This window comes from Hyla sarda, unplaced genomic scaffold, assembly GCF_029499605.1.
Source record: "Hyla sarda isolate aHylSar1 unplaced genomic scaffold, aHylSar1.hap1 scaffold_336, whole genome shotgun sequence".
Classification (NCBI taxonomy): Eukaryota; Metazoa; Chordata; class Amphibia; order Anura; family Hylidae; genus Hyla; species Hyla sarda.
Genome location: NW_026610109.1, coordinates 134,235 through 154,047, shown reverse-complemented (window position 1 = coordinate 154,047; position 19,813 = coordinate 134,235). Strand labels below are relative to the sequence as shown.

The 19,813-nt window shown below is 46.0% G+C and overlaps 9 non-coding genes across 9 annotated transcripts; all 9 read left to right on the top strand.

Annotated features, from left to right (window-relative positions):
• The first annotated feature begins 1,313 nt into the window (after positions 1-1,313).
• On the top strand, positions 1,314-1,504 carry LOC130330499 (U2 spliceosomal RNA). The gene has a single exon (XR_008873642.1). It is a non-coding gene; the product is annotated as a U2 spliceosomal RNA (small nuclear RNA).
• A 2,074-nt stretch (positions 1,505-3,578) lies between these two features.
• On the top strand, positions 3,579-3,769 carry LOC130330498 (U2 spliceosomal RNA). The gene has a single exon (XR_008873641.1). It is a non-coding gene; the product is annotated as a U2 spliceosomal RNA (small nuclear RNA).
• Positions 3,770-5,861: 2,092 nt separating this feature from the next.
• On the top strand, positions 5,862-6,052 carry LOC130330497 (U2 spliceosomal RNA). Its single transcript, XR_008873640.1, has one exon. It is a non-coding gene; the product is annotated as a U2 spliceosomal RNA (small nuclear RNA).
• A 2,092-nt stretch (positions 6,053-8,144) lies between these two features.
• On the top strand, positions 8,145-8,335 carry LOC130330496 (U2 spliceosomal RNA). Its single transcript, XR_008873639.1, has one exon. It is a non-coding gene; the product is annotated as a U2 spliceosomal RNA (small nuclear RNA).
• A 2,076-nt stretch (positions 8,336-10,411) lies between these two features.
• Positions 10,412-10,602, top strand: LOC130330649 (U2 spliceosomal RNA). The gene has a single exon (XR_008873769.1). It is a non-coding gene; the product is annotated as a U2 spliceosomal RNA (small nuclear RNA).
• A 2,089-nt stretch (positions 10,603-12,691) lies between these two features.
• On the top strand, positions 12,692-12,882 carry LOC130330647 (U2 spliceosomal RNA). The gene has a single exon (XR_008873768.1). It is a non-coding gene; the product is annotated as a U2 spliceosomal RNA (small nuclear RNA).
• Positions 12,883-14,970: 2,088 nt separating this feature from the next.
• Positions 14,971-15,161, top strand: LOC130330646 (U2 spliceosomal RNA). Its single transcript, XR_008873767.1, has one exon. It is a non-coding gene; the product is annotated as a U2 spliceosomal RNA (small nuclear RNA).
• A 2,095-nt stretch (positions 15,162-17,256) lies between these two features.
• On the top strand, positions 17,257-17,447 carry LOC130330645 (U2 spliceosomal RNA). Its single transcript, XR_008873766.1, has one exon. It is a non-coding gene; the product is annotated as a U2 spliceosomal RNA (small nuclear RNA).
• Positions 17,448-19,534: 2,087 nt separating this feature from the next.
• On the top strand, positions 19,535-19,725 carry LOC130330644 (U2 spliceosomal RNA). Its single transcript, XR_008873765.1, has one exon. It is a non-coding gene; the product is annotated as a U2 spliceosomal RNA (small nuclear RNA).
• The last annotated feature ends 88 nt before the right edge of the window (positions 19,726-19,813 follow it).

Below are 19,813 nucleotides of genomic sequence, written 5' to 3'. Positions count from 1 at the left end.
TACTTTCAGCCGATGCGACTTGTCTGTCGCTGAACAGTCGCTTTTTATGTATTCAGCACCTATGTATAGTGTTGTAAAAATGCTCTAGAAGCTAAAGTCGCAGAAATGTCACACATATTTGGCCTGCAACTTTCTGTGCGGCAAATTCAGACAGGAAAAATCAGTATAAATCCTTAGAAAATTATCCCCCAGTGTCTCCATCTGCTGGCGGTATTGAATAAGCATTGCTGCACTGATGGGGTATGCATTAGACGAAAAAAAAGAAGAAAAAGAAGAATAATACGCCCAGAAAAGAGGCGAAAAGGAGAAAAACGTAAAAAAACGTGAAAAAAAAGTAAGAGGAAGAGAAGGGAAAAAAAGGTGGAAATGGGTTTAAAAGTGATTTCGGCGGAGAAATATATATATATATATATATATATATATATATATATATATATATACGCGCACACACACACATATATATAAACGTATTCTCCGTTGAGATATTGCAGCCGCTGCTGTGTCCAGGCCCAGGAGCCTTAGCACTGTGCTGTGATGTCACTCAATACCACTGACATCACTAGGTGTAAACAACATCTCTCCTTTGCTGTGTATGTGACTATGGAGCTGTTTGGTGATGTCGTCTATTATGGCCTTCATAGAAGCAACAGGAGATTGTTGCATCCATCTAGAACCCTCAGAACTACAGTGCTATGATGTCACTCACTTCCACAGGCCTTGCAGAGTGTAAACAACAACAACCCAGCTTTGTTGTGTATGTAACCATAGGGATTTGTGATGTCACCTAGAACCTTCACAGCAGCGACAGCTTTATGAGGAGCATCAGCACTGCTCTGCCTGAGCAGAACCATCACCGCCATAGGTTGTCAAATAACCCGGATTTAACCCACACAGGTAAGTCCAATGGGGTGCAGGCATGTCCTCTATGCTTACAGCTTCCCGTGGGTGTTGGTTTGATACCGTTTGGGGACAGCCAAGGAGGCATCTGCAGGCAACAAAGGTAGGTGTGTGCTTGTGTGTGTGTTTCCTATGCAGATCCTAAGCCCAGTGTCACATGCAAGTAGGAGGAGTAAGAAGGGTTCCTGGCAAATCCGGGTTATGGATTGCATTTAAAAAGGCCCCGTGGGAGTGCAATGGGCCCCTGTCTTGCTGCTTAGCAATAATGGTATGGGTTTAGGTTCTGCTGTGTGTACTGGTGGTTGACTGCCCCCCAGCCCAGAGTGTGCATGGAAAATTGTCTGGCAGCCTCCCTGACAGCAAGCAGTGATAGTGCCCATGAAGGGCACCTTGTTGGGCCCGCCCCTTTCACGGTTATCGCTTCTCGGCCTTTTGGCTAAGATCAAGTGTAGTATCTGTTCTTATCAGTTTAATATCTGATACGTCCCCTATCTGGGGACCATATATTAAATGGATTTTTGAGAACGGGGGCCGATTTCGAAGCTTGCTTCCGTCGCCCTATGCATTGACCCGATATGGCAGTATCTTCGGGTACAGTGCACCACCCCCTTACAGGGTTAAAAAGAAAGATTCCTACTTTCATTGCTACCTGCTTGCTGGCTAGCCAGCTAGCCAGCCCTGTGGGCCTTGCTGCTGCTGCAGCCAAAAAACAAAAGGTGGTGCTGCTGCTGCTTCTGCTGCTTCTGCTTCTGCTTGTGTCTGGCCGCTGTTGGAGCGTCCAGGCACAGGACTTCTGCTGCTGCTGACTAAATGGCCTCCTTAATTGGATCATTTGAGTAGCCAGCACACCTGTGCAGGTAGGGCATGACATGATAGGCAGCTGCCTTGATAGCGGGTGGGTGCTGAATGTTCCTAATTGACAAAATAAGATTAATGCTTATGAAGAAATATAAAATCTCATCCCTTCCCCAATATCGCGCCACACCCCTACCCCTTAATTCCCTGGTTGAACTTGATGGACATATGTCTTTTTTCGACCGTACTAACTATGTAACTATGTAACATAACATGGGGGGGGGGGGGGGGGTCTCCTGGCTGTTCACACAGGTGTGTCATTGCTGTACATTGACCATGCATTGCTTCTGTGGTATTGCAAAGGCAAAGACAAATGCTTCCAGCCATCCATTGCACTAATGGATTGGTCATCAGCTGGCTGTCTATGTCCCGCATCAATATAGACCAAAGTACAGAGGGTTAGGCTATGCTATTGTGCACCTACCTGATGCATCAGAAGGTGCGAGGCCCTTGCTAAATTCTGTGCACAGACTTTGAGATCTATACTTTAGACTGTATCTAAACCTGCTCCAACATGGACTGACATTCTGGCCTACTTTCAGCCGATGCGACTTGTCTGTCGCTGAACAGTCGCTTTTTATGTATTCAGCACCTATGTATAATGTTGTAAAAATGCTCTAGAAGCTAAAGTCGCAGAAATGTCACACATATTTGGCCTGCAACTTTCTGTGCGACAAATTCAGACAGGAAAAATCAGTATAAATCCTTAGAAAATTATCCCCCAGTGTCTCCATCTGCTGGCGGTATTGAATAAGCATTGCTGCACTGATGGGGTATGCATTAGACGAAAAAAAAGAAGAAAAAGAAGAATAATACGCCCAGAAAAGAGGCGAAAAGGAGAAAAACGTAAAAAAACGTGAAAAAAAAGTAAGAGGAAGAGAAGGGAAAAAAAGGTGGAAATGGGTTTAAAAGTGATTTCGGCGGAGAAATATATATATATATATATATATATACGCGCACACACACACATATATATAAACGTATTCTCCGTTGAGATATTGCAGCCGCTGCTGTGTCCAGGCCCAGGAGCCTTAGCACTGTGCTGTGATGTCACTCAATACCACTGACATCACTAGGTGTAAACAACATCTCTCCTTTGCTGTGTATGTGACTATGGAGCTGTTTGGTGATGTCGTCTATTATGGCCTTCATAGAAGCAACAGGAGATTGTTGCATCCATCTAGAACCCTCAGAACTACAGTGCTATGATGTCACTCACTTCCACAGGCCTTGCAGAGTGTAAACAACAACAACCCAGCTTTGTTGTGTATGTAACCATAGGGATTTGTGATGTCACCTAGAACCTTCACAGCAGCGACAGCTTTATGAGGAGCATCAGCACTGCTCTGCCTGAGCAGAACCATCACCGCCATAGGTTGTCAAATAACCCGGATTTAACCCACACAGGTAAGTCCAATGGGGTGCAGGCATGTCCTCTATGCTTACAGCTTCCCGTGGGTGTTGGTTTGATACCGTTTGGGGACAGCCAAGGAGGCATCTGCAGGCAACAAAGGTAGGTGTGTGCTTGTGTGTGTGTTTCCTATGCAGATCCTAAGCCCAGTGTCACATGCAAGTAGGAGGAGTAAGAAGGGTTCCTGGCAAATCCGGGTTATGGATTGCATTTAAAAAGGCCCCGTGGGAGTGCAATGGGCCCCTGTCTTGCTGCTTAGCAATAATGGTATGGGTTTAGGTTCTGCTGTGTGTACTGGTGGTTGACTGCCCCCCAGACCAGAGTGTGCATGGAAAATTGTCTGGCAGCCTCCCTGACAGCAAGCAGTGATAGTGCCCATGAAGGGCACCTTGTTGGGCCCGCCCCTTTCACGGTTATCGCTTCTCGGCCTTTTGGCTAAGATCAAGTGTAGTATCTGTTCTTATCAGTTTAATATCTGATACGTCCCCTATCTGGGGACCATATATTAAATGGATTTTTGAGAACGGGGGCCGATTTCGAAGCTTGCTTCCGTCGCCCTATGCATTGACCCGATATGGCAGTATCTTCGGGTACAGTGCACCACCCCCTTACAGGGTTAAAAAGAAAGATTCCTACTTTCATTGCTACCTGCTTGCTGGCTAGCCAGCTAGCCAGCCCTGTGGGCCTTGCTGCTGCTGCAGCCAAAAAACAAAAGGTGGTGCTGCTGCTGCTTCTGCTGCTTCTGCTTCTGCTTGTGTCTGGCCGCTGTTGGAGCGTCCAGGCACAGGACTTCTGCTGCTGCTGACTAAATGGCCTCCTTAATTGGATCATTTGAGTAGCCAGCACACCTGTGCAGGTAGGGCATGACATGATAGGCAGCTGCCTTGATAGCGGGTGGGTGCTGAATGTTCCTAATTGACAAAATAAGATTAATGCTTATGAAGAAATATAAAATCTCATCCCTTCCCCAATATCGCGCCACACCCCTACCCCTTAATTCCCTGGTTGAACTTGATGGACATATGTCTTTTTTCGACCGTACTAACTATGTAACTATGTAACATAACATGGGGGGGGGGGGGGGTCTCCTGGCTGTTCACACAGGTGTGTCATTGCTGTACATTGACCATGCATTGCTTCTGTGGTATTGCAAAGGCAAAGACAAATGCTTCCAGCCATCCATTGCACTAATGGATTGGTCATCAGCTGGCTGTCTATGTCCCGCATCAATATAGACCAAAGTACAGAGGGTTAGGCTATGCTATTGTGCACCTACCTGATGCATCAGAAGGTGCGAGGCCCTTGCTAAATTCTGTGCACAGACTTTGAGATCTATACTTTAGACTGTATCTAAACCTGCTCCAACATGGACTGACATTCTGGCCTACTTTCAGCCGATGCGACTTGTCTGTCGCTGAACAGTCGCTTTTTATGTATTCAGCACCTATGTATAATGTTGTAAAAATGCTCTAGAAGCTAAAGTCGCAGAAATGTCACACATATTTGGCCTGCAACTTTCTGTGCGACAAATTCAGACAGGAAAAATCAGTATAAATCCTTAGAAAATTATCCCCCAGTGTCTCCATCTGCTGGCGGTATTGAATAAGCATTGCTGCACTGATGGGGTATGCATTAGACGAAAAAAAAGAAGAAAAAGAAGAATAATACGCCCAGAAAAGAGGCGAAAATGAGAAAAACGTAAAAAAACGTGAAAAAAAAGTAAGAGGAAGAGAAGGGAAAAAAAGGTGGAAATGGGTTTAAAAGTGATTTCGGCGGAGAAATATATATATATATATATATATATATATATATATATATATATATACGCGCACACACACACATATATATAAACGTATTCTCCGTTGAGATATTGCAGCCGCTGCTGTGTCCAGGCCCAGGAGCCTTAGCACTGTGCTGTGATGTCACTCAATACCACTGACATCACTAGGTGTAAACAACATCTCTCCTTTGCTGTGTATGTGACTATGGAGCTGTTTGGTGATGTCGTCTATTATGGCCTTCATAGAAGCAACAGGAGATTGTTGCATCCATCTAGAACCCTCAGAACTACAGTGCTATGATGTCACTCACTTCCACAGGCCTTGCAGAGTGTAAACAACAACAACCCAGCTTTGTTGTGTATGTAACCATAGGGATTTGTGATGTCACCTAGAACCTTCACAGCAGCGACAGCTTTATGAGGAGCATCAGCACTGCTCTGCCTGAGCAGAACCATCACCGCCATAGGTTGTCAAATAACCCGGATTTAACCCACACAGGTAAGTCCAATGGGGTGCAGGCATGTCCTCTATGCTTACAGCTTCCCGTGGGTGTTGGTTTGATACCGTTTGGGGACAGCCAAGGAGGCATCTGCAGGCAACAAAGGTAGGTGTGTGCTTGTGTGTGTGTTTCCTATGCAGATCCTAAGCCCAGTGTCACATGCAAGTAGGAGGAGTAAGAAGGGTTCCTGGCAAATCCGGGTTATGGATTGCATTTAAAAAGGCCCCGTGGGAGTGCAATGGGCCCCTGTCTTGCTGCTTAGCAATAATGGTATGGGTTTAGGTTCTGCTGTGTGTACTGGTGGTTGACTGCCCCCCAGCCCAGAGTGTGCATGGAAAATTGTCTGGCAGCCTCCCTGACAGCAAGCAGTGATAGTGCCCATGAAGGGCACCTTGTTGGGCCCGCCCCTTTCACGGTTATCGCTTCTCGGCCTTTTGGCTAAGATCAAGTGTAGTATCTGTTCTTATCAGTTTAATATCTGATACGTCCCCTATCTGGGGACCATATATTAAATGGATTTTTGAGAACGGGGGCCGATTTCGAAGCTTGCTTCCGTCGCCCTATGCATTGACCCGATATGGCAGTATCTTCGGGTACAGTGCACCACCCCCTTACAGGGTTAAAAAGAAAGATTCCTACTTTCATTGCTACCTGCTTGCTGGCTAGCCAGCTAGCCAGCCCTGTGGGCCTTGCTGCTGCTGCAGCCAAAAAACAAAAGGTGGTGCTGCTGCTGCTTCTGCTGCTTCTGCTTCTGCTTGTGTCTGGCCGCTGTTGGAGCGTCCAGGCACAGGACTTCTGCTGCTGCTGACTAAATGGCCTCCTTAATTGGATCATTTGAGTAGCCAGCACACCTGTGCAGGTAGGGCATGACATGATAGGCAGCTGCCTTGATAGCGGGTGGGTGCTGAATGTTCCTAATTGACAAAATAAGATTAATGCTTATGAAGAAATATAAAATCTCATCCCTTCCCCAATATCGCGCCACACCCCTACCCCTTAATTCCCTGGTTGAACTTGATGGACATATGTCTTTTTTCGACCGTACTAACTATGTAACTATGTAACATAACATGGGGGGGGGGGGGGGTCTCCTGGCTGTTCACACAGGTGTGTCATTGCTGTACATTGACCATGCATTGCTTCTGTGGTATTGCAAAGGCAAAGACAAATGCTTCCAGCCATCCATTGCACTAATGGATTGGTCATCAGCTGGCTGTCTATGTCCCGCATCAATATAGACCAAAGTACAGAGGGTTAGGCTATGCTATTGTGCACCTACCTGATGCATCAGAAGGTGCGAGGCCCTTGCTAAATTCTGTGCACAGACTTTGAGATCTATACTTTAGACTGTATCTAAACCTGCTCCAACATGGACTGACATTCTGGCCTACTTTCAGCCGATGCGACTTGTCTGTCGCTGAACAGTCGCTTTTTATGTATTCAGCACCTATGTATAATGTTGTAAAAATGCTCTAGAAGCTAAAGTCGCAGAAATGTCACACATATTTGGCCTGCAACTTTCTGTGCGACAAATTCAGACAGGAAAAATCAGTATAAATCCTTAGAAAATTATCCCCAAGTGTCTCCATCTGCTGGCGGTATTGAATAAGCATTGCTGCACTGATGGGGTATGCATTAGACGAAAAAAAAGAAGAAAAAGAAGAATAATACGCCCAGAAAAGAGGCGAAAAGGAGAAAAACGTAAAAAAACGTGAAAAAAAAGTTAGAGGAAGAGAAGGGAAAAAAAGGTGGAAATGGGTTTAAAAGTGATTTCGGCGGAGAAATATATATATATATATATATATATATATATATATATATATATATACGCGCACACACACACATATATATAAACGTATTCTCCGTTGAGATATTGCAGCCGCTGCTGTGTCCAGGCCCAGGAGCCTTAGCACTGTGCTGTGATGTCACTCAATACCACTGACATCACTAGGTGTAAACAACATCTCTCCTTTGCTGTGTATGTGACTATGGAGCTGTTTGGTGATGTCGTCTATTATGGCCTTCATAGAAGCAACAGGAGATTGTTGCATCCATCTAGAACCCTCAGAACTACAGTGCTATGATGTCACTCACTTCCACAGGCCTTGCAGAGTGTAAACAACAACAACCCAGCTTTGTTGTGTATGTAACCATAGGGATTTGTGATGTCACCTAGAACCTTCACAGCAGCGACAGCTTTATGAGGAGCATCAGCACTGCTCTGCCTGAGCAGAACCATCACCGCCATAGGTTGTCAAATAACCCGGATTTAACCCACACAGGTAAGTCCAATGGGGTGCAGGCATGTCCTCTATGCTTACAGCTTCCCGTGGGTGTTGGTTTGATACCGTTTGGGGACAGCCAAGGAGGCATCTGCAGGCAACAAAGGTAGGTGTGTGCTTGTGTGTGTGTTTCCTATGCAGATCCTAAGCCCAGTGTCACATGCAAGTAGGAGGAGTAAGAAGGGTTCCTGGCAAATCCGGGTTATGGATTGCATTTAAAAAGGCCCCGTGGGAGTGCAATGGGCCCCTGTCTTGCTGCTTAGCAATAATGGTATGGGTTTAGGTTCTGCTGTGTGTACTGGTGGTTGACTGCCCCCCAGCCCAGAGTGTGCATGGAAAATTGTCTGGCAGCCTCCCTGACAGCAAGCAGTGATAGTGCCCATGAAGGGCACCTTGTTGGGCCCGCCCCTTTCACGGTTATCGCTTCTCGGCCTTTTGGCTAAGATCAAGTGTAGTATCTGTTCTTATCAGTTTAATATCTGATACGTCCCCTATCTGGGGACCATATATTAAATGGATTTTTGAGAACGGGGGCCGATTTCGAAGCTTGCTTCCGTCGCCCTATGCATTGACCCGATATGGCAGTATCTTCGGGTACAGTGCACCACCCCCTTACAGGGTTAAAAAGAAAGATTCCTACTTTCATTGCTACCTGCTTGCTGGCTAGCCAGCTAGCCAGCCCTGTGGGCCTTGCTGCTGCTGCAGCCAAAAAACAAAAGGTGGTGCTGCTGCTGCTTCTGCTTCTGCTTGTGTCTGGCCGCTGTTGGAGCGTCCAGGCACAGGACTTCTGCTGCTGCTGACTAAATGGCCTCCTTAATTGGATCATTTGAGTAGCCAGCACACCTGTGCAGGTAGGGCATGACATGATAGGCAGCTGCCTTGATAGCGGGTGGGTGCTGAATGTTCCTAATTGACAAAATAAGATTAATGCTTATGAAGAAATATAAAATCTCATCCCTTCCCCAATATCGCGCCACACCCCTACCCCTTAATTCCCTGGTTGAACTTGATGGACATATGTCTTTTTTCGACCGTACTAACTATGTAACTATGTAACATAACATGGGGGGGGGGGGGGTCTCCTGGCTGTTCACACAGGTGTGTCATTGCTGTACATTGACCATGCATTGCTTCTGTGGTATTGCAAAGGCAAAGACAAATGCTTCCAGCCATCCATTGCACTAATGGATTGGTCATCAGCTGGCTGTCTATGTCCCGCATCAATATAGACCAAAGTACAGAGGGTTAGGCTATGCTATTGTGCACCTACCTGATGCATCAGAAGGTGCGAGGCCCTTGCTAAATTCTGTGCACAGACTTTGAGATCTATACTTTAGACTGTATCTAAACCTGCTCCAACATGGACTGACATTCTGGCCTACTTTCAGCCGATGCGACTTGTCTGTCGCTGAACAGTCGCTTTTTATGTATTCAGCACCTATGTATAATGTTGTAAAAATGCTCTAGAAGCTAAAGTCGCAGAAATGTCACACATATTTGGCCTGCAACTTTCTGTGCGACAAATTCAGACAGGAAAAATCAGTATAAATCCTTAGAAAATTATCCCCCAGTGTCTCCATCTGCTGGCGGTATTGAATAAGCATTGCTGCACTGATGGGGTATGCATTAGACGAAAAAAAAGAAGAAAAAGAAGAATAATACGCCCAGAAAAGAGGCGAAAAGGAGAAAAACGTAAAAAAACGTGAAAAAAAAGTAAGAGGAAGAGAAGGGAAAAAAAGGTGGAAATGGGTTTAAAAGTGATTTCGGCGGAGAAATATATATATATATATATATATATATATATATATATATACGCGCACACACACACATATATATAAACGTATTCTCCGTTGAGATATTGCAGCCGCTGCTGTGTCCAGGCCCAGGAGCCTTAGCACTGTGCTGTGATGTCACTCAATACCACTGACATCACTAGGTGTAAACAACATCTCTCCTTTGCTGTGTATGTGACTATGGAGCTGTTTGGTGATGTCGTCTATTATGGCCTTCATAGAAGCAACAGGAGATTGTTGCATCCATCTAGAACCCTCAGAACTACAGTGCTATGATGTCACTCACTTCCACAGGCCTTGCAGAGTGTAAACAACAACAACCCAGCTTTGTTGTGTATGTAACCATAGGGATTTGTGATGTCACCTAGAACCTTCACAGCAGCGACAGCTTTATGAGGAGCATCAGCACTGCTCTGCCTGAGCAGAACCATCACCGCCATAGGTTGTCAAATAACCCGGATTTAACCCACACAGGTAAGTCCAATGGGGTGCAGGCATGTCCTCTATGCTTACAGCTTCCCGTGGGTGTTGGTTTGATACCGTTTGGGGACAGCCAAGGAGGCATCTGCAGGCAACAAAGGTAGGTGTGTGCTTGTGTGTGTGTTTCCTATGCAGATCCTAAGCCCAGTGTCACATGCAAGTAGGAGGAGTAAGAAGGGTTCCTGGCAAATCCGGGTTATGGATTGCATTTAAAAAGGCCCCGTGGGAGTGCAATGGGCCCCTGTCTTGCTGCTTAGCAATAATGGTATGGGTTTAGGTTCTGCTGTGTGTACTGGTGGTTGACTGCCCCCCAGCCCAGAGTGTGCATGGAAAATTGTCTGGCAGCCTCCCTGACAGCAAGCAGTGATAGTGCCCATGAAGGGCACCTTGTTGGGCCCGCCCCTTTCACGGTTATCGCTTCTCGGCCTTTTGGCTAAGATCAAGTGTAGTATCTGTTCTTATCAGTTTAATATCTGATACGTCCCCTATCTGGGGACCATATATTAAATGGATTTTTGAGAACGGGGGCCGATTTCGAAGCTTGCTTCCGTCGCCCTATGCATTGACCCGATATGGCAGTATCTTCGGGTACAGTGCACCACCCCCTTACAGGGTTAAAAAGAAAGATTCCTACTTTCATTGCTACCTGCTTGCTGGCTAGCCAGCTAGCCAGCCCTGTGGGCCTTGCTGCTGCTGCAGCCAAAAAACAAAAGGTGGTGCTGCTGCTGCTTCTGCTGCTTCTGCTTCTGCTTGTGTCTGGCCGCTGTTGGAGCGTCCAGGCACAGGACTTCTGCTGCTGCTGACTAAATGGCCTCCTTAATTGGATCATTTGAGTAGCCAGCACACCTGTGCAGGTAGGGCATGACATGATAGGCAGCTGCCTTGATAGCGGGTGGGTGCTGAATGTTCCTAATTGACAAAATAAGATTAATGCTTATGAAGAAATATAAAATCTCATCCCTTCCCCAATATCGCGCCACACCCCTACCCCTTAATTCCCTGGTTGAACTTGATGGACATATGTCTTTTTTCGACCGTACTAACTATGTAACTATGTAACATAACATGGGGGGGGGGGGGGTCTCCTGGCTGTTCACACAGGTGTGTCATTGCTGTACATTGACCATGCATTGCTTCTGTGGTATTGCAAAGGCAAAGACAAATGCTTCCAGCCATCCATTGCACTAATGGATTGGTCATCAGCTGGCTGTCTATGTCCCGCATCAATATAGACCAAAGTACAGAGGGTTAGGCTATGCTATTGTGCACCTACCTGATGCATCAGAAGGTGCGAGGCCCTTGCTAAATTCTGTGCACAGACTTTGAGATCTATACTTTAGACTGTATCTAAACCTGCTCCAACATGGACTGACATTCTGGCCTACTTTCAGCCGATGCGACTTGTCTGTCGCTGAACAGTCGCTTTTTATGTATTCAGCACCTATGTATAATGTTGTAAAAATGCTCTAGAAGCTAAAGTCGCAGAAATGTCACACATATTTGGCCTGCAACTTTCTGTGCGACAAATTCAGACAGGAAAAATCAGTATAAATCCTTAGAAAATTATCCCCCAGTGTCTCCATCTGCTGGCGGTATTGAATAAGCATTGCTGCACTGATGGGGTATGCATTAGACGAAAAAAAAGAAGAAAAAGAAGAATAATACGCCCAGAAAAGAGGCGAAAAGGAGAAAAACGTAAAAAAACGTGAAAAAAAAGTAAGAGGAAAAGAAGGGAAAAAAAGGTGGAAATGGGTTTAAAAGTGATTTCGGCGGAGAAATATATATATATATATATATATATATATATATATATATATATACGCGCACACACACACATATATATAAACGTATTCTCCGTTGAGATATTGCAGCCGCTGCTGTGTCCAGGCCCAGGAGCCTTAGCACTGTGCTGTGATGTCACTCAATACCACTGACATCACTAGGTGTAAACAACATCTCTCCTTTGCTGTGTATGTGACTATGGAGCTGTTTGGTGATGTCGTCTATTATGGCCTTCATAGAAGCAACAGGAGATTGTTGCATCCATCTAGAACCCTCAGAACTACAGTGCTATGATGTCACTCACTTCCACAGGCCTTGCAGAGTGTAAACAACAACAACCCAGCTTTGTTGTGTATGTAACCATAGGGATTTGTGATGTCACCTAGAACCTTCACAGCAGCGACAGCTTTATGAGGAGCATCAGCACTGCTCTGCCTGAGCAGAACCATCACCGCCATAGGTTGTCAAATAACCCGGATTTAACCCACACAGGTAAGTCCAATGGGGTGCAGGCATGTCCTCTATGCTTACAGCTTCCCGTGGGTGTTGGTTTGATACCGTTTGGGGACAGCCAAGGAGGCATCTGCAGGCAACAAAGGTAGGTGTGTGCTTGTGTGTGTGTTTCCTATGCAGATCCTAAGCCCAGTGTCACATGCAAGTAGGAGGAGTAAGAAGGGTTCCTGGCAAATCCGGGTTATGGATTGCATTTAAAAAGGCCCCGTGGGAGTGCAATGGGCCCCTGTCTTGCTGCTTAGCAATAATGGTATGGGTTTAGGTTCTGCTGTGTGTACTGGTGGTTGACTGCCCCCCAGCCCAGAGTGTGCATGGAAAATTGTCTGGCAGCCTCCCTGACAGCAAGCAGTGATAGTGCCCATGAAGGGCACCTTGTTGGGCCCGCCCCTTTCACGGTTATCGCTTCTCGGCCTTTTGGCTAAGATCAAGTGTAGTATCTGTTCTTATCAGTTTAATATCTGATACGTCCCCTATCTGGGGACCATATATTAAATGGATTTTTGAGAACGGGGGCCGATTTCGAAGCTTGCTTCCGTCGCCCTATGCATTGACCCGATATGGCAGTATCTTCGGGTACAGTGCACCACCCCCTTACAGGGTTAAAAAGAAAGATTCCTACTTTCATTGCTACCTGCTTGCTGGCTAGCCAGCTAGCCAGCCCTGTGGGCCTTGCTGCTGCTGCAGCCAAAAAACAAAAGGTGGTGCTGCTGCTGCTTCTGCTGCTTCTGCTTCTGCTTGTGTCTGGCCGCTGTTGGAGCGTCCAGGCACAGGACTTCTGCTGCTGCTGACTAAATGGCCTCCTTAATTGGATCATTTGAGTAGCCAGCACACCTGTGCAGGTAGGGCATGACATGATAGGCAGCTGCCTTGATAGCGGGTGGGTGCTGAATGTTCCTAATTGACAAAATAAGATTAATGCTTATGAAGAAATATAAAATCTCATCCCTTCCCCAATATCGCGCCACACCCCTACCCCTTAATTCCCTGGTTGAACTTGATGGACATATGTCTTTTTTCGACCGTACTAACTATGTAACTATGTAACATAACATGGGGGGGGGGGGGTCTCCTGGCTGTTCACACAGGTGTGTCATTGCTGTACATTGACCATGCATTGCTTCTGTGGTATTGCAAAGGCAAAGACAAATGCTTCCAGCCATCCATTGCACTAATGGATTGGTCATCAGCTGGCTGTCTATGTCCCGCATCAATATAGACCAAAGTACAGAGGGTTAGGCTATGCTATTGTGCACCTACCTGATGCATCAGAAGGTGCGAGGCCCTTGCTAAATTCTGTGCACAGACTTTGAGATCTATACTTTAGACTGTATCTAAACCTGCTCCAACATGGACTGACATTCTGGCCTACTTTCAGCCGATGCGACTTGTCTGTCGCTGAACAGTCGCTTTTTATGTATTCAGCACCTATGTATAATGTTGTAAAAATGCTCTAGAAGCTAAAGTCGCAGAAATGTCACACATATTTGGCCTGCAACTTTCTGTGCGACAAATTCAGACAGGAAAAATCAGTATAAATCCTTAGAAAATTATCCCCCAGTGTCTCCATCTGCTGGCGGTATTGAATAAGAATTGCTGCACTGATGGGGTATGCATTAGACGAAAAAAAAGAAGAAAAAGAAGAATAATACGCCCAGAAAAGAGGCGAAAAGGAGAAAAACGTAAAAAAACGTGAAAAAAAAGTAAGAGGAAGAGAAGGGAAAAAAAGGTGGAAATGGGTTTAAAAGTGATTTCGGCGGAGAAATATATATATATATATATATATATATATATATATATATATATACGCGCACACACACACATATATATAAACGTATTCTCCGTTGAGATATTGCAGCCGCTGCTGTGTCCAGGCCCAGGAGCCTTAGCACTCTGCTGTGATGTCACTCAATACCACTGACATCACTAGGTGTAAACAACATCTCTCCTTTGCTGTGTATGTGACTATGGAGCTGTTTGGTGATGTCGTCTATTATGGCCTTCATAGAAGCAACAGGAGATTGTTGCATCCATCTAGAACCCTCAGAACTACAGTGCTATGATGTCACTCACTTCCACAGGCCTTGCAGAGTGTAAACAACAACAACCCAGCTTTGTTGTGTATGTAACCATAGGGATTTGTGATGTCACCTAGAACCTTCACAGCAGCGACAGCTTTATGAGGAGCATCAGCACTGCTCTGCCTGAGCAGAACCATCACCGCCATAGGTTGTCAAATAACCCGGATTTAACCCACACAGGTAAGTCCAATGGGGTGCAGGCATGTCCTCTATGCTTACAGCTTCCCGTGGGTGTTGGTTTGATACCGTTTGGGGACAGCCAAGGAGGCATCTGCAGGCAACAAAGGTAGGTGTGTGCTTGTGTGTGTGTTTCCTATGCAGATCCTAAGCCCAGTGTCACATGCAAGTAGGAGGAGTAAGAAGGGTTCCTGGCAAATCCGGGTTATGGATTGCATTTAAAAAGGCCCCGTGGGAGTGCAATGGGCCCCTGTCTTGCTGCTTAGCAATAATGGTATGGGTTTAGGTTCTGCTGTGTGTACTGGTGGTTGACTGCCCCCCAGCCCAGAGTGTGCATGGAAAATTGTCTGGCAGCCTCCCTGACAGCAAGCAGTGATAGTGCCCATGAAGGGCACCTTGTTGGGCCCGCCCCTTTCACGGTTATCGCTTCTCGGCCTTTTGGCTAAGATCAAGTGTAGTATCTGTTCTTATCAGTTTAATATCTGATACGTCCCCTATCTGGGGACCATATATTAAATGGATTTTTGAGAACGGGGGCCGATTTCGAAGCTTGCTTCCGTCGCCCTATGCATTGACCCGATATGGCAGTATCTTCGGGTACAGTGCACCACCCCCTTACAGGGTTAAAAAGAAAGATTCCTACTTTCATTGCTACCTGCTTGCTGGCTAGCCAGCTAGCCAGCCCTGTGGGCCTTGCTGCTGCTGCAGCCAAAAAACAAAAGGTGGTGCTGCTGCTGCTTCTGCTGCTTCTGCTTCTGCTTGTGTCTGGCCGCTGTTGGAGCGTCCAGGCACAGGACTTCTGCTGCTGCTGACTAAATGGCCTCCTTAATTGGATCATTTGAGTAGCCAGCACACCTGTGCAGGTAGGGCATGACATGATAGGCAGCTGCCTTGATAGCGGGTGGGTGCTGAATGTTCCTAATTGACAAAATAAGATTAATGCTTATGAAGAAATATAAAATCTCATCCCTTCCCCAATATCGCGCCACACCCCTACCCCTTAATTCCCTGGTTGAACTTGATGGACATATGTCTTTTTTCGACCGTACTAACTATGTAACTATGTAACATAACATGGGGGGGGGGGGGGGGTCTCCTGGCTGTTCACACAGGTGTGTCATTGCTGTACATTGACCATGCATTGCTTCTGTGGTATTGCAAAGGCAAAGACAAATGCTTCCAGCCATCCATTGCACTAATGGATTGGTCATCAGCTGGCTGTCTATGTCCCGCATCAATATAGACCAAAGTACAGAGGGTTAGGCTATGCTATTGTGCACCTACCTGATGCATCAGAAGGTGCGAGGCCCTTGCTAAATTCTGTGCACAGACTTTGAGATCTATACTTTAGACTGTATCTAAACCTGCTCCAACATGGACTGACATTCTGGCCTACTTTCAGCCGATGCGACTTGTCTGTCGCTGAACAGTCGCTTTTTATGTATTCAGCACCTATGTATAATGTTGTAAAAATGCTCTAGAAGCTAAAGTCGCAGAAATGTCACACATATTTGGCCTGCAACTTTCTGTGCGACAAATTCAGACAGGAAAAATCAGTATAAATCCTTAGAAAATTATCCCCCAGTGTCTCCATCTGCTGGCGGTATTGAATAAGCATTGCTGCACTGATGGGGTATGCATTAGACGAAAAAAAAGAAGAAAAAGAAGAATAATACGCCCAGAAAAGAGGCGAAAAGGAGAAAAACGTAAAAAAATGTGAAAAAAAAGTAAGAGGAAGAGAAGGGAAAAAAAGGTGGAAATGGGTTTAAAAGTGATTTCGGCGGAGAAATATATATATATATATATATATATATATATATATATATATATATATACGCGCACACACACACATATATATAAACGTATTCTCCGTTGAGATATTGCAGCCGCTGCTGTGTCCAGGCCCAGGAGCCTTAGCACTGTGCTGTGATGTCACTCAATACCACTGACATCACTAGGTGTAAACAACATCTCTCCTTTGCTGTGTATGTGACTATGGAGCTGTTTGGTGATGTCGTCTATTATGGCCTTCATAGAAGCAACAGGAGATTGTTGCATCCATCTAGAACCCTCAGAACTACAGTGCTATGATGTCACTCACTTCCACAGGCCTTGCAGAGTGTAAACAACAACAACCCAGCTTTGTTGTGTATGTAACCATAGGGATTTGTGATGTCACCTAGAACCTTCACAGCAGCGACAGCTTCATGAGGAGCATCAGCACTGCTCTGCCTGAGCAGAACCATCACCGCCATAGGTTGTCAAATAACCCGGATTTAACCCACACAGGTAAGTCCAATGGGGTGCAGGCATGTCCTCTATGCTTACAGCTTCCCGTGGGTGTTGGTTTGATACCGTTTGGGGACAGCCAAGGAGGCATCTGCAGGCAACAAAGGTAGGTGTGTGCTTGTGTGTGTGTTTCCTATGCAGATCCTAAGCCCAGTGTCACATGCAAGTAGGAGGAGTAAGAAGGGTTCCTGGCAAATCCGGGTTATGGATTGCATTTAAAAAGGCCCCGTGGGAGTGCAATGGGCCCCTGTCTTGCTGCTTAGCAATAATGGTATGGGTTTAGGTTCTGCTGTGTGTACTGGTGGTTGACTGCCCCCCAGCCCAGAGTGTGCATGGAAAATTGTCTGGCAGCCTCCCTGACAGCAAGCAGTGATAGTGCCCATGAAGGGCACCTTGTTGGGCCCGCCCCTTTCACGGTTATCGCTTCTCGGCCTTTTGGCTAAGATCAAGTGTAGTATCTGTTCTTATCAGTTTAATATCTGATACGTCCCCTATCTGGGGACCATATATTAAATGGATTTTTGAGAACGGGGGCCGATTTCGAAGCTTGCTTCCGTCGCCCTATGCATTGACCCGATATGGCAGTATCTTCGGGTACAGTGCACCACCCCCTTACAGGGTTAAAAAGAAAGATTCCTACTTTCATTGCTACCTGCTTGCTGGCTAGCCAGCTAGCCAGCCCTGTGGGCCTTGCTGCTGCTGCAGCCAAAAAACAAAAGGTGGTGCTGCTGCTGCTTCTGCTTCTGCTTGTGTCTGGCCGCTGTTGGAGCGTCCAGGCACAGGACTTCTGCTGCTGCTGACTAAATGGCCTCCTTAATTGGATCATTTGAGTAGCCAGCACACCTGTGCAGGTAGGGCATGACATGATAGGCAGCTGCCTTGATAGCGGGTGGGTGCTGAATGTTCCTAATTGACAAAATAAGATTAATGCTTATGAAGAAATATAAAATCTCATCCCTTCCCCAATATCGCGCCACACCCCTACCCCTTAATTCCCTGGTTGAACTTGATGGACATATGTCTTTTTTCGACCGTACTAACTATGTAACTATGTAACATAACATGGGGGGGGGGGGGGTCTCCTGGCTGTTCACACAGGTGTGTCATTGCTGTACATTGACCATGCATTGCTTCTGTGGTATTGCAAAGGCAAAGACAAATGCTTCCAGCCATCCATTGCACTAATGGATTGGTCATCAGCTGGCTGTCTATGTCCCGCATCAATATAGACCAAAGTACAGAGGGTTAGGCTATGCTATTGTGCACCTACCTGATGCATCAGAAGGTGCGAGGCCCTTGCTAAATTCTGTGCACAGACTTTGAGATCTATACTTTAGACTGTATCTAAACCTGCTCCAACATGGACTGACATTCTGGCCTACTTTCAGCCGATGCGACTTGTCTGTCGCTGAACAGTCGCTTTTTATGTATTCAGCACCTATGTATAATGTTGTAAAAATGCTCTAGAAGCTAAAGTCGCAGAAATGTCACACATATTTGGCCTGCAACTTTCTGTGCGACAAATTCAGACAGGAAAAATCAGTATAAATCCTTAGAAAATTATCCCCCAGTGTCTCCATCTGCTGGCGGTATTGAATAAGCATTGCTGCACTGATGGGGTATGCATTAGACGAAAAAAAAGAAGAAAAAGAAGAATAATACGCCCAGAAAAGAGGCGAAAAGGAGAAAAACGTAAAAAAATGTGAAAAAAAAGTAAGAGGAAGAGAAGGGAAAAAAAGGTGGAAATGGGTTTAAAAGTGATTTCGGCGGAGAATATATATATATATATATATATATATATATATATATATATATATATATATACGCGCACACACACACATATATATAAACGTATTCTCCGTTGAGATATTGCAGCCGCTGCTGTGTCCAGGCCCAGGAGCCTTAGCACTGTGCTGTGATGTCACTCAATACCACTGACATCACTAGGTGTAAACAACATCTCTCCTTTGCTGTGTATGTGACTATGGAGCTGTTTGGTGATGTCGTCTATTATGGCCTTCATAGAAGCAACAGGAGATTGTTGCATCCATCTAGAACCCTCAGAACTACAGTGCTATGATGTCACTCACTTCCACAGGCCTTGCAGAGTGTAAACAACAACAACCCAGCTTTGTTGTGTATGTAACCATAGGGATTTGTGATGTCACCTAGAACCTTCACAGCAGCGACAGCTTTATGAGGAGCATCAGCACTGCTCTGCCTGAGCAGAACCATCACCGCCATAGGTTGTCAAATAACCCGGATTTAACCCACACAGGTAAGTCCAATGGGGTGCAGGCATGTCCTCTATGCTTACAGCTTCCCGTGGGTGTTGGTTTGATACCGTTTGGGGACAGCCAAGGAGGCATCTGCAGGCAACAAAGGTAGGTGTGTGCTTGTGTGTGTGTTTCCTATGCAGATCCTAAGCCCAGTGTCACATGCAAGTAGGAGGAGTAAGAAGGGTTCCTGGCAAATCCGGGTTATGGATTGCATTTAAAAAGGCCCCGTGGGAGTGCAATGGGCCCCTGTCTTGCTGCTTAGCAATAATGGTATGGGTTTAGGTTCTGCTGTGTGTACTGGTGGTTGACTGCCCCCCAGCCCAGAGTGTGCATGGAAAATTGTCTGGCAGCCTCCCTGACAGCAAGCAGTGATAGTGCCCATGAAGGGCACCTTGTTGGGCCCGCCCCTTTCACGGTTATCGCTTCTCGGCCTTTTGGCTAAGATCAAGTGTAGTATCTGTTCTTATCAGTTTAATATCTGATACGTCCCCTATCTGGGGACCATATATTAAATGGATTTTTGAGAACGGGGGCCGATTTCGAAGCTTGCTTCCGTCGCCCTATGCATTGACCCGATATGGCAGTATCTTCGGGTACAGTGCACCACCCCCTTACAGGGTTAAAAAGAAAGATTCCTACTTTCATTGCTACCTGCTTGCTGGCTAGCCAGCTAGCCAGCCCTGTGGGCCTTGCTGCT